Source organism: Triticum urartu, chromosome 4 (genome assembly GCF_003073215.2).
Source record: "Triticum urartu cultivar G1812 chromosome 4, Tu2.1, whole genome shotgun sequence".
NCBI classification, from domain to species: domain Eukaryota; kingdom Viridiplantae; phylum Streptophyta; class Magnoliopsida; order Poales; family Poaceae; genus Triticum; species Triticum urartu.
In genome coordinates, this window is record NC_053025.1 from 388,012,244 (window position 1) to 388,024,713 (window position 12,470).

Sequence of the window (12,470 nt, forward strand, 5' to 3'; positions counted from 1 at the left end):
CTGGGCTAACAGGACTCCGGGAACCCGGGCTGTAGTAGGCTAGGCAGGACTCCGGATGTCATCACGTGACATTTCCCCAAAGGGACAGACACATGAACGAAGTGAAACGCATGCCGGCCAGTCATGTGTTCCGGAGCAGTAGTGCGGGCCTAGCAGGACTCCGGTGAACCAGGCTGTAGCGGACTACTATGGCTCATGGAAGCACAAGACTACATTTCCCCATAAGAGAGGCTGCCAAGGATAAACAACTAGGTTGTCGGATCCCACACATACCAAGCATTTCAATCATACACACAATATGCTCGATATGTGTAAATACAACATGGCATCACAACATAACTCTACGACTCAAGTATTTATTCATTAGGCTCTGAAGAGCCAGATAATACAAACATGGGTCACATGACCCAACATTCAGAGCATACAAGTCAAAGCACATGCGGAAGCTTAATATGTCTAAGTACAGACATCTACAAATGGAAAAGGCTAAGAAGCTTGACTATCTACCAGATCCTGCCGAGGGCGCAAGATCGTAGCTGAGGTATCAAGCTAAACGTCCAAGTCCACATGGAACTACTAGCGAGACTGAAGTCTCTCTGCAAAAACATAAATTAAGCAAACGTGATTACAAATGTACCGAGCAAGACTTACATCAGAACTAACTACATATGCATCGGTATCAACAAAGGGGTGGTGGAGTTTAACTGCAGCAAGCCAGCTTTGACTCAGTGGCTATCCTGAACTACGACTGCAAGCAACTCTTTTGAGGTGGCGCACACGAGTCCACATATTCACCATATCAATACACCACTATGGATCCGCTCCCGTCTCCCTACGAGAACACCATCCATAGCACTCACGCTTATCTTGCGCATTTTAGAGTATCCACTTTCACTTGTCTATGAACTATGCAAGGGGTCCAAGTTTCCATATCCAAGGAATCCGGCTATTCGAATAGATAATGATAACCCTGCAGGGGTGTACTTCTTCACACACGCTCTCGCCACTTACCACCATGTACACGTCATGTATCTCGGCAACCTTCAAGCGGAAGCCTGGTGAGGGAGTCATCCACGACCTGACTAATCACACAAGTCTCTCGTCCAGGTTTATCGCCTATTCGGGTTCCATCCACAAGGAGATCCGGACGGGGTGTCGCTCACGGCCCCAAATGATGTGTACAGGGTTCCCAAGCCCACCATCCGGGTGCCACTTGGTACACCGGGCCACTGTGCCTAGTCCGTCCCAAGCCCACCTGTACTGGGTGACACTTGGTAGACTACTAACACTACCTACAAACACCAGAAACTAGTTGCAACTCCTGGACAGAGATCAGGTAGATTAATAAGTCGAGAGAGCTTGGAGCGCCCGGAGCCCAATGTGTGGTAGTAATTGTTCATGGATCACAAACACAGAACTCAGTTCCTGAGGACGGCTGCAATGAGACAACCCACCATGTACTCCAACATGGCCTCTCACCGCTACCTTTACCAAATTGTGTTCACACACTTAGCTCACACACAATAGGACATGTTCACCACCATTCCAATTCATCCCTGATGAATCAGACCTGACTCAACTCTAAGCAGTAGCAGGCATGACAAACAAGCATGAATGAGTAGGCACATCAGGGCTCAAACAACTCCTACTCATGCTAGTGGGTTTCATCTATTTACTGTGGCAATGACAGGTCATGCAGAGGAAAGGGGTTCAGCTACCGCAACATGTAACAGTTGAATCAGTGTTGTCCTAATGCAGTAAAAGAGAGCAGGAGCGAGAGAGTGGGATTGTATCGGAATGAACAAGGGGGTTTTGCTTTCCTGACACTTCTGAAGAGGAACACACTTCATCCGTGTCATCGTTCTCGTCGTCGGAACCACGTCTATCGAGAGGGGACAAACACCGACAAACAAGGAAGAACACAATCAATGCAATGCACAATATGATGCATGATCATGACATGTCAATATGCTGTGATTTGAGCTAATGCAACTAGCAACAGGTTAAATGAGGTTGGTTTGAACCCAAAGTTCAAATTCAAACTCCACATGTGGTTATTTAAATACCATTCATTTGATTTGTCTGAAACAGTAGCCTTAATTTGTTCTAACATGCATGAAAATGGTACAGATGGATAGATTGGATTTTTTTGATAATTTTTCATATATAATTTATTTCATTCTGAGTTATAGATTAATTTCTATGATTTTTAGAAGTTTTAGACAATTTCTAGAATTTTCTAATTATAAAAACGCCAGAAAACATTTACTGCGTCAGCATGACGACAGCACTGCGCCAGCAGGTCAACTGGGTTGACCCAGGTCAAACCTGACGTGCGGGGTCCACACATCAGTGACACGGGGACTAATCTCGGTCAAACCTAGCGCTGACTGGGTTTGACCAGTGGTAGGGCCCGCTGTCAGGAGCTTTAGTTAGGCTAATCATAGCAATTAGGCTAATCTAATACGTCCACGTCACCGGATTAACTCCGGCGATAACCGGAGCACGGCAGCGATGCCCGTCCGGCCGTTTCCGGCGGCTAGAGCTTGCGCGGGTGGGTGCGTTGGAGAGCTGCTGGTGCGGCGCTTCGAACGGTGGCAGTGGCTGGTGCTCTGGTGGGCTGTGGCGTCGACGGCGGCGAGCGAGGCGGCGATCGGAGTTCGGCCGGGTGCGGGGACGCAGCTGCAGCGCTCGAGAGAGCGAGTTGGGGTGCGGGTTGGGTTCCTCGCGAGGTCTGGAGCATGTCCACGTGCCTAGGAGCGACGAACACGGCCTCTGGCCACGGCGGCGAGGAGCTCAGGCGGCGGTGCGAATCGGTCGCCGGCGGAACGGTGGCCATGGCGAGAAAAGGAGCATGGGAGCAAGGGGAGAGGAGGCAGGGGCTCACGGCGAGTCGGTTGGAGCAGACGGCGAGCTCGGGGGAGGTCGGACGGCGTCGAATCATCAGCGGTTGTCGTCGGATCCCGCGGAAGAAGACGAAGGCGAGGACAACGGCACGGGGCTCCCCGTGTCACGTGTCTTGGCAATGAGGAAGAGGGCATCGTGGCGGAGCCGTTGGATGGTAAGGAGAGGGGTAGGGTAGATAGTGGCCACGGTGATCGTCGTCGGTGGCGACGGCCGCGTTTGGGTGTGCGTGAGAGATCGAGACAGAGGAGGGGGGAGCACGGGGAGAGTGAGAGAGAGACCAGGGAGGTGTGTGGAGACACGAGGGAGGTCCACGCAGGCAGGGAGAGAGGAGGTGGCGCAGCGCGTGCACGCGCGCGCGGAACACACGCCCTCCTGCCTACTGGCAGGAGGTTGAAGACGGTGCGACGGCTGGGCTGGGCCAGCTACAGTGTTGGGCCGGCTGGGCTGGACAGGTAAGGTTTTTGTCCTTTTTTAACTTTTTGTTTTCTTTTCTTTTGATTAACATTCTGCCACTGTTTAAAAATCGGAACAATTTCAAAACAGTGACAAAAACCCTTTGAATATTTTTATGTTGCTGGATGGACTTCTCCAATAGCACATAAACATTTCAAAGTTATTTGAAACATATTCCATATATTATGAATATAATTCCAAATTCAAATACAATAATGACTTAAATTCAGTGCCCAAAATATTCCACAAAAATGTTCACCATTTTTGGTTTGGACTCAAAGCCTTGCCAAAAATATCAAACATTAATGAAGGCATTTTGGGTTCATTGAATGCAATTTTCAGTTGAACTTAGTTGATTTAATTTTGGTACTAGGGTTTGGAACAATCCCCATTTCAATTTCACATAACTTTAGACATGATGCATGGATGCAATGCCACTGTCTGCAACCAAATTATAGGGTTGTGACAACTCACCCCCACTAAACAAGAATCTCGTCCCGAGATTCAAGCGTAGGATAAAAGGAAGAGGGGACTCGAACTATCACAATCTTCATGATCCAACTACCTTTCCCGAAGATGTTGATCCATTGCATCCTGTTGGTCTTGACATCCTTGCTTTCGAGATCTTCATCCAACTATGACGACAGAAAGAAACTCTTCAGAAATCGATCTTCTCAAAGATCGAGCAATTCAAGATCCACTCGCGGGATGAGACATATAAACATCTCTCGAGCTGAGACACGAAGCATACACCTAGAGGGATGGAGTGAAACGGACGACGAAGGTTCACTAGGTAGGCAACAATTCCACACTTAAGAAGGTGGTGAACGGTTGTCAACATAGCGAGGAGTTGAGTTGCCATGATTCCCTAACAAGACATGTTGGAGGAGGTGACTCGTAGAATTATTCCCTTAAGTGGCAAAAAGAATTACTTTTGATACAAAGATCATTGAAACTCTCTATACCAGCCTAAGGCAATTCTCAAACGATCGTCTGGAAGAGTTTGAAGGAGTGGCATACTCAGACTAGGATGGATGATGTGGACTACCTTGTTGAAGAAAAGGCAATGGATGATTTTTTCTTATCATCGGAAATGGATGGGACCCATGGTAAGCCCACTTTTGAAGATGATCCCGAATAGCAATTACTGAAAAGGCAGACCGTAGGTAAAATGGGACAAAGGCGGGGGCAAGTTGGGAACAAAATGCAAATGTTGGGAATGTTCCAACCATCATATTTGCCTGAGATTCAGATATGGTTGGTAACGGAATATTCCAGACAGCGTATCTAGAAAAAGAAGGTAGCAACACAAATCAAGAGATGACGTTGCAAGATTATCGGGAAATGAACTACGATTGTCGGTGTTCTGGGAACGGGGGTCCCCAGACTTGCCTGCCTGCGGCGTGGCTCAAAAGGGGGCCCAGCGCGGCCCATCTTCATCAACACAGACCCAAGACCCTCGCGAGGGGCCAAGCCTCGCGGGGCGGACGACATGGAGCTTCCTCGGGCACGGCCTCATTAGGCTGGCTCGCGAGGAGGCGGAGAGATCAAGGCGGGGTACCTCACGAGGTGCCCGTGACGCAAGCCATGACGACCAAAGGCGCCAGGCGGGCGCCAGCCCCGCAGTGTCCTCCTTTCCTCTTTGGTGCAAAGGGAGCAAGCGCAGGCGAGAGAATCAAGCAAAGGCACCCGTTTTGGTGCAACGAGACCAAGACCAGTCCAACGGCAGGGAGGAAGTCATTGTGGAGCCCAAGCCAGCGTCACCACCAGAGCCTTTGGCAGGCGAGGACCAACTTTAGTCAGGATAAATGTACCAGATGTTCCCCTTCAAAATGGCCAATTGTTGGCGCCCTTCCCGCTCAATATTTGGGAAGAGGCCCAGGGCCTTTGCCTACAAATAGGACTAGCCACCCCCAGGGTAGAGGGGCAATCAAGAAGGGAGAATCTAGAAGCCAAGAGAGAAACTAGCTAGGATCGGAGCGAGTAGCATCACAAACAGAGAGAGAGAGAAGGGCGACTGAACTCCTCCTAGCAGTTCATCCCCCCAGCCAAGAACAGACCCTCGCGAGGCTGTTCTTCCTTGTATTGCTCATCATCATCAGCCCAAGAGGCAATCCACCACACCACACACTGGAGTAGGGTATTACACCACAACGGTGGCCCGAACCAGTATAAACCCTGTGTCTCTTGTGCTGTTCTTTCCATAGCTTAGATCTTAGCGAGGCGGAGGGGTGCAGGTAGGAAGAAGGCGAAATCTCCGCGTGCACCCCAGTGTTCGAACCTCAAGGGTCTGCCAGAACCCGAAATCCGACATTTGGCGCTCCAGGTAGGGGTGCGCCGGAATTCGTCTTCCACCACCCCGTTCTCCTCCGACCATCGCGTCCATGCCTGATGCTCGTCGGGCCCGCGCCGAGCGCCGGGCCGCTCTTGCTTCCCGCGTCGCCCAGACGGCTCCTGTCGGCGGGCGTCCTCGCCGTTCCCCGTCACCTGCCGTCAACGCCGCCACTGGCCCGGCGGGGAACGAGCAGCAAGCATCGTCTCAGCATCCGTCCGTGCGGCAAGACGGCCGCACCGCTACTCCCTCGCTCACCCCAGCTGGTTCTTCGTCCCGCGCGCTCCGCGCACCCATGGAGGCTCAAGCTGCGCTCATCGCGGCAAACGAGCTCCTGCGCTACCGTCCCGTCGACGACGTCTACGAAGAATGGCTCGACTGCGTCACCGAGCTCGTTCGTGCCGCAGGGGGCTCTCCTGCGCCGTCTGTTCTGCTGCACCGCACCCCGCCCCGCGTGGGCGGCGAAGCTTCGGGGGTGCCCCAGGCACCTCCTCCTCAAGAAGGCACCACGGCTCCAAGGCGCGTGGCCCCTGGGCGGAACCCGCTCCGTCAGGTGCCAGCGCGGCAAGAGCAAAGCTGCCAAGAACTCCCTCGCCTGCAAGAAGCTGCCCGGGCGCTCCCTGCTCCAGCACGTCGCGACCATGCTCCTGCTCCCGCACGTCAAGACCCCGCGCTGCTCCCAGCTGCAGCGCGTGGGGACATGCAAGACCAAGCTCTCCGTCACCCAAGGCCTCCCGTGGCCACAGCAGGCCGCCGTGCCTTCACCACCGAGCTACGTAGCGTCGCGTGGCCTGGCAAGTTCAAGCCAGACCTGCCTCCTCGTTACGACGGCACGGCCGACCCTGCGGAGTTCCTCCAGCTCTATGAGCTGGGCATCGAAGCTGCCAACGGAGACGAGAAGGTCATGGCGAACTGGTTTCCCATGGCGCTCAAGGACAGGGCCCGCACCTGGCTCCTGAACCTGGCTCTAGGCATGATCTCCTCCTGGGACGAGATGCGCACCCGCTTCATCGCCAACTTCCAAGGTACTCGCGACCGGCCACCCGCCGTGAGCGACATGCGCCGCATCAAGCAACAACCCGGAGAGACCCTGCAGAAGTACATCCAGCGCTTCAACAACGCACGCCTCAAGATTCCCAAGGTGACCGAGGAGGCCATCATCTCAGCCTTCTCCGACGGCGTGCGCGATGTCAAGATGAAGGAGGAGCTGGCGATGCATGAAGACCTGTGCACTTCCTTGGAGTTGTTCAACTTGGCAACCAAGTGCGCCAGGGCTGAGGAAGGGCGTATCTCCCTCCTCGAGCTGCCTGCCGCAGACCCAGAAGAGAAGAAGCCCAAGGCCAAGGATGTGAAGCGCAATGGGGCTGCCATGCTCGCGGCAGAACCAGACACCAAGTGGGGCAGAGATCAGCCCGAATCTTCCAAGGGCAGTCGATACTGTGTGTACCATGACCTCCACACCCACAACACCAACGAATGTCAAGAGCTCCGAGCCGTGCGAGAAGGAAGAATCGGCCGTCGCCCCGACCACGGTGACCGGGGCTACGGTCGAGGAGGAGGAAGGAACACAGGACGCTGGGAAGACCGCTACCCGCGCCAAGGGTGGCGCGATCGACCTCGCGAGGATCGCTGGCAAGACCCGCCTCGCGAGGGAGACTAGAGGGATCAGCCTCGCGAGGATCGCCCGCAAGGCAACGCAGGCCTCCCTCCGCTGCCGCCGCAGCCAAGGAGAAACGAGGACCGCCAATAGGACGAGGGGGCTGGGGGCTTCCAGGAGCCGCGCGCGATCGCCTGCATCCTGGGCGGGGCTCAAGCCCCAGCCTCTCAATGCATCTTCAAGCAGTTCGCCCGCGAAGTGAATGCAGTCCTCCCCAAACTCGAAGCCACGCGCCCCCTCAGGTGGTCGGCGTGCGCCATCACGTTCAGCTCAGCAGATCAGGTCAAGTTTGCGGCCACAGCCGGAGTCCTCCCGATGCTTTGTTCCCCAATCGTCAGCAACGTGGTGGTCACCAGGACCCTCATCAATGGCGGGGCAGGGCTCAATGTCCTGTCCATGGAAACATTCAACAATCTCCAAGTGCCCTACAACCAGCTTCAGCCAACCAAGCCTTTCTCCGGAGTCACCGACGGCTCCACGGTCCCGATTGGGCAGGTCTGCCTCCCTGTCACCTTCGGGGCACGCGACAACTACCGCACCGAGCTCATCAACTTCGACGTCGCTCACATTCGCCTGTCGTACAACGCCATCCTTGGGTACCCAGCGCTGGCCAAGTTCATGGTCATAACTCACCACGGCTACAACGTCCTCAAGATGCCAGGAAGTGGCGGAGTCATCACGGTGCCCTGTGAAGAGAAGGACGCGGTGTGTTCCCTAGAACGAGCCTTTCAGGCCGCATCACTGGAAGACCCGGATCGTGGAAGCAGGAGGCTTCCCGAGACCGCCCCCAAGAAGAAGAAGAAGACATCGTCCGGCCCGGCCCCTCAGGAGGCAGGCCCCTCAGGGCCCGCGCCTGCCCAGGGGGAACCTCCTTCCATCACATAGGAAAGCGCGCCTGGCGCCCTCCTCAGGCAGGGCTCGGGGGCTCTCCCCTGGAGGGCCACCGACCTGGCTAAGGTCACGAGGGAGGCGCTTGGGCACCACATGGAGGCGTGTTTCGAAGCAGGTTTCCCTCAAGAAGGAGTAAGGCAAGGAGGGCCAGACCCTCAGGAGTTCGTCAGCAAGGCCATTCAGGAGCTACAGGAGTCAAGAGTCATGAAAGGCGGCCGTCGCCTACCAGCTGTGGCTCCCCATCCAGGCGAGGATGGTGGGATGCGCGTCTGCATCGACATACCAGGGCTCAATCAAGTCGCCTCTCTGGAGCGCCTCTGGCCCTCGCGAGTGGGGCGCTGCGAAGGTCCACCCCACAGCTACGTTCGCATGCCTTACGGCTTGCCGAACGCGGCTGCCACGTACCAGCGTCTCATGAGGGGCATCATGGAGGCTCAAGAGGCCAGGCGTTCCGCAACCCTGGCGGAGATGGAGATGGTCTGCGAGGAGCCACCAGCGCCTCCGGAGCCTCCCGGGGCCCCTGGGCCTGGGGGCTCGTGAGGATCGGCTTCCGCAGCCCACCGAGTCTGCTACGCCAACACTCCTTCGTCCTCAACATCATCAGGTGACATCTTTCAAGTTTCATTTCCAGCTGGGAGCGCCCCCCAGGGCTGCATTATTCCCAGGCCGCGTGGGTCCGTCCCTGCGGCATGTATCCCTTTTATTTCATGTTGTTAGCTTACTTTGTTGGGGGCGCCCCTCGGGCTGCATCATCCCCCAAGTCGCTCAGGCCAGACCCAGCGGCATGTATCCCTTTTGCGTTTATTTCCGGCTATGCGTTCGACCCGCCATGCTTGATTATTTGATGCCTGTCCATGGCACCTCTTCTTCTCCATGCCGACCACTTGCACGTTAAACGGGGGGTACCTGAGCATCGCGACTCAGGGCTCTTACTGGCTCTCCAGCCCTCACCCTCTGGCCTTGTCCACGGCATCGCGACCTGGCATACCAGCGACGGCTGAGACCAGCTCGAGGGCCGGGACCCGAGGACGTAGAGTGCCGGCATCTAACCAAATTTGCAGGGACACATCACAAGATAAGGCCCAGTGCCAGGCGCAACCCGCCTAGAGGTAGGGCCCCGTGAGTCCCGCGCTGGCTCATGGGTGCCCAGATACACCTCGCCAGGCCCTACCGTGCCAGCCACGTGTCAGGGCGGGGATGTACATGCCTCGGGGGCTCCTCCCGGAGGGGAGCCCCCTCCCACGTACCAGTGGAAGCACCATGCTCCGCGTTGGCTGACGACACTGCCGAGGAGCGGCTATGCCCGTACACATATGGAAGCACTATGCTCTGCGCTGGTGATAAACAACTGAGGGCGTCCCCCGGGCCGCATCAACCTCAGGGAGCCCAGAGCTCAGTGTCTAGCCTCATCATAACGCCTCCCCTCGGGAGTGCCGCGCGAGGGGGCTGGGCACGGGGGCTGCGCCTGGGTCACGCCCAGACGCACGCCACCCAGCCAAGCCCCCCCGGGCCTGGTTCGTCGCGCGTCTCTCCCTGAGCGGAGCCAAGGTACGAAGGCCGTTTGAGCGTCAAGGGGGACTCCTGAGCATCGCGACTCAGGAGCCTAACTGGTCACGTAGCCCCTCACTCCTTAGTTCCGAAAGGCTAACGGCGGTTGAGGTATGCGCGCGGCCGGGCTCTGCAGACGTAGAACGGTAGATCCACCCACATCACACCTCCCTACTTGCTGTTCGTGCGCCAAGGGGGACTCCTGAGCATCGCGACTCAGGAGCCTAACTTGTCACGTAGCCCCTCACTCCTTGGTCCCGTCCTGGTTTTCGGTCGGGGCTAACGGCGGCTGAGGTATGCGCGGGGCCGGGCTCTGCCGGCGTAGATCATAAGCAAGTAGGAAGGAAAAGCGTAAATTTCAAGGAATTCAAAAGCAAATATTACAATCCACACTGTTATCTCAATGCCAAACGCAAGTTTAAATGCCTCCCCGAGGCATGATACATGTGCAGGAATTAAAGGCAGGACAGGAGCCACAACGGAGTCACTTGTCGGCGGTGGAGCAGCGCGGAGTGGGTTCGCCTCATGGAGCAGCGGGGTCGGCAGCGCCTTGCTTCGGCTTGGTGCTGAAGGCCCGGAACTTCCCCAGCAGAGCCTCCGCGCGACCCTTCACGGCCTCAGCAGCGGCAGCGGCACGCTCGCCACTTACTGGCTCCAGCAGGCTGTCGAGGTCGACGCTGGGATCACGAAGGTAGATGTGGGTGAGGACCCGCGTCAGCGCTGCAGAAGACAGGACACGCGCCTCGGCCTCGGTCGTGGGGCCAAGGCCAAGGGCGATATCTTCAAGAGCGCGAACCAGGAAGGGAAGCAGCTTGGCGGGGCCGTCCTCGGCGCCAGCCAGCGGGCTCTCCAGGCCGCTGTCGTAAAGCGTCCTCAGCGAGGAGCGAGCCTTCGCCTCCATCTCCGCGAAGGCCACGCGGTCCTCGGCAAGAACCTGGGCCTTGTCGTCCAGCTCGACCTTCCTCGCCCCCAACTCCTGCTCCAGCACGCCTAGGCGGTCACGGTGCCTCCTGAGCTTGACCTCCCTCTCCTTGACGGCCGCCTCGCGAGCCTTCACGCCTTCTTCCTGCTCTTGGCGAAGGCGGACCTCTTTCGCGAGCTGGTCCCGCAGGCCTTGCAGCTCGTCCTCCAGCGCCTTGCAGCGACCACGAACGTCGACCACCTCCCCCAGGACTGCGTCACGAGCAGCCTTCGCCTCAAGGACGGCCTGCCTCTCCTCATCGCAAGCCGTCGAGGCCTGGACCAGCGCCGCCCGAATCGAAGCGTCGGAGCGAATCCATCCTGAAGCCAGCTCCAACCGCCCGGCCACCAAGCGAGGGTCGGCCCCAAGAAGACCCTGCCGCAACCGGTCCAGCTCGGCAGCAGCACGATCCCGAACGGCAGGAGGAGTCGGAGAGACAGTAGTCGATGGAGTAGGAGGAGAAGGCGGCAGCGCGACCATAGCATCCTGAGGTGGAGCCTGCTGCGCCCCGACGGCTGTAGTGGCAGCAGCAGGCAAAGACACCTCGGGAATCACTTGGGCCATGGGGGCTGAGCTCGCCCCAGCCGGCTCAGCCAGGCCTCGCAAGGACGACCGGGCAGGAGAAGCCTGTGCGTCGCGGTCACCTTCCTTCGCGGGCAGAGGCGCTGCCACGGATGGAACCTCAGGAGCTCCCTTCGGCTTCTTTGCTGCGGGCGCCAGCCTGTCCAAGAGATGTGGACGTCAAGCCTCAGCAGCAGAACAAGAAATAAAGACAAGAATCAAGCGCTTACGGGTCGTCGCCAGTGAGCTCAGGCAGCCTCCGGCCAAATTTGAAGCCTGAAAGCCAGCTGGAAGGGTCAACCTTGGGAAGCTCGGGAGCGGAAGGCGCGTCTGCGGTCCGCCTCGGGGCCGGGGCAGACCCGCGGGAGATCAGCCCGGTCCTGTCCTTCTTCGGGATCGGGGGCAAGCTCCCGCCGCCCCACTCGTCATCATCCTCGTCGTCATCGCTCGGAGAGAGGCGGAGAGCGCGGGACCTGCGCCGGGGGAGGGGAGCCCTCGACTCTCCGTTAGTCGCCTCGGAGTCAGGCCCTTTTTCCCGCTCCCCTCCTTCCTCCTCTTCGCTGGAGTCATCGGAGGACACGTCCACCGATTCCCCTGGAGTTTCCATGGGCATGGGCCCATCCCCGTTGAAGACGGGCATGGACTCCACTACCTGCTCCCAGTCGTCACGGAGGAACAAGGGCGTAGGAGCGCCCTCCAACCTCGCCACATCGCCCCCGACCAGAGATTGGAGGACCGCAGCCAGATCTTCGTCGGCCAAGGCCGCGGGGCTCGGATGGGGCCTCCACATCGGAAGTGAGTACTGCCGAAGCGGAGCCAGCTGGTGCTCCAGGAATTCCCTCAGCAGCGACGCACTGGTCAGCTTCGCCGCTGCCATGTTGGCCGGCCTCAGATCCGCGTCCATCTTCTCCAACACCAGCTTCGCACGGGGGTCCGCGAGCTCCGCTCGACCCCAATCGCTGGAGCTCGTGGGTTGCTCCGTGGGCAAGATCAGTCGAGGGTGGATGCGCCCAGCATCTGCCAAGACCCACTTGCTCCTGAAGCCCTCAATCCTTTTCCCGGGGTTCGAAATGGCAATGGCGCCACAGTACACGATGAAGCTCGTGCACGCGGAAGCAGGACCGCGAGAGGTCCGGAGGTAGAAGTAGTGGCGCAGCAAG